The 6000-nt window shown below is 42.3% G+C and overlaps 1 protein-coding gene across 4 annotated transcripts in view; it reads right to left on the bottom strand.

Annotated features, from left to right (window-relative positions):
* TNRC6C (trinucleotide repeat containing adaptor 6C) overlaps positions 1-1551 on the bottom strand; it is a 597645-nt gene extending 596094 nt beyond the window's left edge. For 2 of the 4 annotated variants that reach the window (XM_034408533.3, XM_060688657.2), the window contains exons 1-2: positions 1367-1551; positions 954-1178 (exon numbers count right to left, since the gene is read on the bottom strand). The gene's annotated coding sequence lies outside the window, so the exon portion shown is untranslated. The remainder of the gene's footprint in view (positions 1-953; positions 1179-1366) is intronic. The other 2 variants (XM_087887226.1, XM_060688660.2) reach the window with 1 other exon arrangement.
* Positions 1552-6000: the final 4449 nt, after the last annotated feature.

Raw genomic sequence — 6000 nt, forward strand, 5'->3', positions numbered from 1 at the left:
TTCCCTTCGGCTTTCTCTCCTATAAGGGAAGAGAAGGCTTCTCATCATGTGGTGGCAGAGTTGCCAATGGCTGGAATGACTGAGCTGTGGAGGTTGGCCATGCCATCCCTGTAGAAATGAAATACCTGTGGAATTTGTTACTTGCCAACCTTGAGGGAGAAATAACCCTCACCTTGTCAACCAATCAGCATCTCAGCCTTTCCAGTTGAGGCAAGTTTTGACTATATCTCATCATTTACCACAGAACTTCAGTGACTGTGATGACATCAGAGTCAGGGCACATTTCTCCATTATCCTGAAGGGCCCCACTGAGGAAAAATGAGACAAGAAACCCAGAGTCCTATACACCTTTTAAAAGTAAGCTTCCAATTGCATTTAGATCTCCCAGCCTCAACTTCCAACCTGTTTCCAGTGGAAATTATTCTGGGCAAACCAAATAAAAAAATCCCCTGTGCATTTGGCTCAAATGTGCTTGCTTTCTCCTCCTCCTCCCTCCTCCCCCACCCTCTTCCACTGCTCATCCTGAGGTATAAAAATCTATAACCACAGAGCCAAGGAAGAGAACTTGATGAGAAATTCGTATGCCAGCCTTCCCACCACTGTAATTTCATTCTGCCTTTGTAATTGCCTGATATTACATTGTTCCCTGCCGGAAGATTAATTAGCTAGTCTTACCGTCCAACATACCATCCCTCTGAAACCCTCAAGGAAGCTGGCATGGTGCCAAGTCTTGCAGATTTGCTATGCAGGCTGGCAGCTGCTTCTCTTCTCCCTTAACAACAGTTGCTGTGCCAACATACACCCCCCCTTTTCCCCTCCCTAGCCCTCCGCCAAAGAGGTAGTGAAGTTTTAATGCCATCGGCTGGGCAGGGGTGGGGGGCGGGTGAAGAAACAAAACCCCCAAATAATACAACAGCACACAACCCGAAAGTCTGATTGGCATAATTACTCACACTCATTAAGTATGGCTGCACGGCATATGCAAATCGGGCAACTCGAGTACACGAGGCGCATCAAGCGGCTGGAGCATCAGCAATGCCTTTCAGATTCCTCAGTCCTGGCTGGGATGGTCGGGAAGAATGCGAGCGAGATGGCATCTTGCAGGGACGATGTGCCAGACGGACAGAAAGCAGCCTTTGCCTTCAAGCTCAGGACCTATGACGTTCCACAGAGGGAGCCTTGAAAAAAGGAAGGAAGGAAGGAAGGAAGGAAGGAAGGAAGGAAGGAAGGAAGGAAGGAAGGAAGGGAAAGGAAAGGAAAGGAAAATAGGGCAGAGGAAGTTGAAAGTGGGCAGTCATGGGGGAGCATGACCAGCCATTTTGGATTTAAAGAAAACAGTGGGGCAAAGATAAGACAAGACACCAACCTGTCAAGATAGGTATTCTGCTTTCATCTTCTACCCATCCCGCTCTCTCTCCCCATAACAAGTCACCCTCCACAGCAATCAAGAAATGGTGGGGTTTCTTCCGCAACCATTAGCTAAGACAATGGCATTTTGCATACACATTGAAACCGCGTATTGTGAATTCACTTGGCAAGGAGCCCGATCCAGCACTGAATATCTCAGCATGCCGGGCACTATATTTGCTGCTTTTGTTTGACTCAGTCTTTGTTTTTGGCAAAGGAGTTTTTTTTTAATTAGCCTTTCTCTCCGCCTCCATTATTTCCGCATTTTAATTTTTTTTAAAAAAAAATCGAACCCACTCTATTTTTGCTTTATTTGATGGGTGGTAAACAAATACAATTTCCCAATGCAAAACAAGAAAAAAAATAGAAAAAGGAAAAAGGAGGTCTTTTGAAGATTTTTTTTTCTCCAATCAACTTACAACCACATTTTTAATCAATTAAAAGAAAAACCCTTCCTCCCCCTTCCCTTTGTGACTTCTCTTATACACTGTTGATAAATGAATTGTTGCAAAATATTGGGGAGTGGGGGGAGGAGATGGGATTAATGAAATGAGAAATCACAACATACATAGATCCTAATGCCCTCGGTAGACCAATGCTAATTAAACGACAGGCAATTAGTTATCTTGAAGATTAGATGGGCTTGTCGAGGGTCTTCAAGGCTCTACGGATGTCTCTGAGCACTTCATATTGGTCAAGATTTAAGGTTTTTTTCCCCCGTTTGTCTTTGCTGGAGTGCTGAGGTTGGGAAGAGAGAGATGCCCATCCGTTTCTCCCTTCCCATAGGCATTCTAGCTCTGGCCCCAGTTGAGCTTGGGTTATTTATTTATTTATTTATTTATTTATTTATTTATTTATTTACTTACTTACTTACTTACTTACTTACTTACTTACTTACTTACTTACTTACTTACTTACTTACTTACTCACTCACTCACTCATTCACTCATTTATTTATTTATTTATTTATTTATTTATTTATTTATTTATTTATTTATTTATTTATTTATTTATTTTTCAAATCCCGAGTAGTTGCTGCTTCTGAAAATAGGTGATTTAAAAACCAGAAAAAAAGGAGAAAGGAATCCCAGCAAGACACACATGAATAACTACTAGACATATTGGGGGCTTGTTACAGCCTGATTGTGGTTTTCACTTATTTCTGCAAAGATGCTACATCCAATTACAGCGGGAAAACCTGGCAGACACTACGTTGCTCTTTGCAACACCCGTTCGCCTGTTCCTGCTGGCAATCAGGAAGATTTTGGAGGCACATGTTGTCGTGCCCTTGGATGCGCAAAAGCAAACTTACCAACTCTGGGAGGCAGTAGTGGTTGTCAGATCCAGACTGGGAGGGGGTAAAATATTTCCCAAGCACATGAAGTAAGGATTGGGGATAATGATCTAGTGGCATCCTACAGTCTAATTAAGCTCTGCCAAACTTCATGCTGTAAGCTGAGGTAGAAGACCGAAGCCAAGAGATACCCCTGCCAGGCATTGCCTGACTATTTGTTGTTCACCTCCTGGCCATTGTGCATCTTTGTGCACTGCGTGAATTAAATTCTGATGAATGTGGCATTAGTTAATTACACAAAGATGCACATGGTAGGGGAAAGGGAGAGCTGCACTATGCAAATAAGCCAAGGAAGCCCGGCTGTAAATTTGCTTCAGTCTGCAATGCTGTTTGCCTTTCCCTCTTGGTCCACATGGCTGAATGACAAAACTGAGCACTAATAAGGCAGCACGCCTAACCTGCAGGTGCCAAATTGGCATCCGGGAGATTTACAGCCATCTGTGTCAGGATGACAAGAGAAGAGACAGGAATGGTGTCACTGCAAGGAAGAGAGAAGAGCCGTAGACAGTGTTCAGTGCCGCCATTTTCTCGTGCTTGAGAGGAGAGGCAAGGAATCGTCCGTGCATCTTTGAAATGGCTGTTTGAAAAGAGAGTGACCTCAGATTTCATCCTGGTTCATTTTCTGCAGAAGAAATGTTGCCCCTTTATCAAAGGAAGTGGACTGCCTGCTAAGATGCTATTAGCGAATTACACGTTTTAATAGGAATGCATGAGGTGCCTAAATGAATGTTTCTGATTATAATTATCAGGTGGGTCGCATGGTTTTTCCTATGATAAGGACACTGAAATACCCAAAGCTGTGACTATGGTAGCTGAGAATGATGGGAATTATAGTTCCAACATCTACATGGGAGTTGGAGAAGACTGCCAGAGACTAAAGACTGCACATACTGAGATATTTTTTCCAGTTTTAATGGGAGAAAGAAATTATATTTCAGCTTTCCTCTGCATTTAATATTTCCCTTTCATGTAACAGTTGGATTACAGTAAACCAGAAAAGTACATCATCCTTTATGAAGTGTTAATATCACTTTATAATGCCTTGGTAAGGCCACATTTGTAATACTGCATTCAGTTTTGGTCACCATGATGTAAAAAAGATGTTGAGACTCTAGAAAAAGAGCAGAGAAGAGCAACAAAGATGATTAGGGGACTGGAGGCTAAAACATATGAAGAATGGTTGCAGGAACTGGGTATGTCTAATTTAATGAAGAGAAGGTCTAGGGGAGACATGATAGCAGTGTTCCAATATCTCAGGGGTTGCCACAAAGAAGAAGGAGTCAAACTATTCTCCAAAGCACCTGCGGGTAGAACAAGAAGCAATGGATGGAAACTAATCAAGGAGAGAAGCAACTTAGAACTAAGGAGAAATTTCCTGACAGTTAGAACAATTAATCAGTGGAACAATTTGCTTCCGGAAGTTGTAAATGCTCCAACACTGGAAATTTTTAAGAAGATGTTGAATAACCATTTGTCTGAAGTGATGTAGGGTTTCCTGCCTGGGCAGTGGGTTGGACTAGAAGACCTCCAAGGTCCCTTCCAACTCTGTTATTCTATTCTATTCTATTTACCTAAGATCTGCAAACATAAAGCAATAACTAGATTGGCAAAACTTTTGTTTAGCATTCATACTATTCCATCCAGTTCAAGTGCTGGGATGTAGGTGACTAAGCAGTAGTGAAGGTTGCCCATCTGCAGCTCCATCTTTTGTTGCTTCTGAACATATTTAGAATCTGGGAGTGACAACCAAGAATTCCATGTTCCTCTATAAAAAGAGAAGAAAGTAACATCTTTGTATTTACTTTCATCCCTTCTTGCCACCCCTCCACCCACAACTCCCTCTATTTGTCTGTTATAAATTCAGCAAAAGCCCCTGGGATGCTAGCTAGTAGGACTGCGTGAATATCCAGTTAAGAGATCCAATTTATCGAATGCAATTTATTTCCAAGTAGAATTGACTTTCCAAGCCATAGAATAATCAAACCAGGTACAGCTCAAATCATTTGGATTGCTCAAAGGTTTCTGTGCATGTGTAGCACCAGGTTTTTCTTATTCAAACTGGAAACCCACAATGAAATAATTTGACAATTTCATTCAAGCACCCAAGTTGAATTGATTTTCAGAATTGGTTCACATTTTTGAACTAGAATAATTTTCTGAGGAAAATCATCTATTCAGATTAGATTTTGCCTGATTTGTACAGACCTACTGGCTAGCATGTCAAATGATTAAATGGAAAACTGAGAAGTTCAGGGTTTTGTTGGATGGAAATGATACGGTAAGGAATTGCAGAAGTGTGGATAAACTTGTAGAGGGGAGAATACTCAGGAAACATTCCCATGGAATGGGGGAAGAAGGTCATTGAAAGACCATTTTCATAAGACTCTGCGAATCTTTCTAAAGTTACAGAAATGACTGTAGGAACTGAAAGCATGTCTCTGGGAAAAAAAAACCCTACCTTTTTCCACGAGGGAAGAAAAAGTGATACACCGAACGTTTGGATTCCTTCCCACTGGATTATGACATTGTTAAAATGATGGGGGTCACACAGGTGCTGAAAAGAGCTGTTGAAATGGCCTCACCATGGCAGCTGTCAGAGACCAGAAGCAGAAGGAATGGTTTTAATATAAAACTCCACAGGCTGCTCTATTACTTATTGCTTGCTGGTTTTGAGTTCTCTTGGTCACAGACTTTTCTTGCATTATAGAAGTTAATACTTGTTTCATCTCAGCCCCATTTCTGAGAGGTTGAAATAGAAGGAATGTGTTAAAATGGCCTTTCAAAACACAGGTGCACTTGCGGTTAAAAGAAGTCCAGATTCCCTCATGTCCTCTAGCACCTGTATCTCAAGGTCACTTCACAGCCAATATTTTTGGCTGGAAAGTTGCCAGAAGAGATAATTATTGCAGTTGCCAGTTGTTACTCTCCATATCTGGCCTCCAACGGTTACATATATCACCTCAAAATGTTCCCTGCCTGCCATTTAAATTTCTTCAACGTGCCAGGAGAGCATGGAGCCACTAGGGCTTCTGCCCTACCATAAATCTACCAAGACTTATTGGCAATGGTGGGATTCAAATAATTTAACAACCGGTTCTCTGCCCTAATGACCGGCTGGGTGGGTGTGGCTGGGTGGGCATGGCCAGGGTGGGAGGGGGCAGCGGGCGTGACAGCACTCAGCTTCCTGCAGCACTCTGCCAGCCAAAACTGGGTGCGGGGGTTAATTACAAAATATGGGC

Source organism: Pantherophis guttatus, chromosome 2 (genome assembly GCF_059756535.1).
Source record: "Pantherophis guttatus breed Tessera chromosome 2, ASM5975653v1, whole genome shotgun sequence".
NCBI lineage: Eukaryota > Metazoa > Chordata > Lepidosauria > Squamata > Colubridae > Pantherophis > Pantherophis guttatus.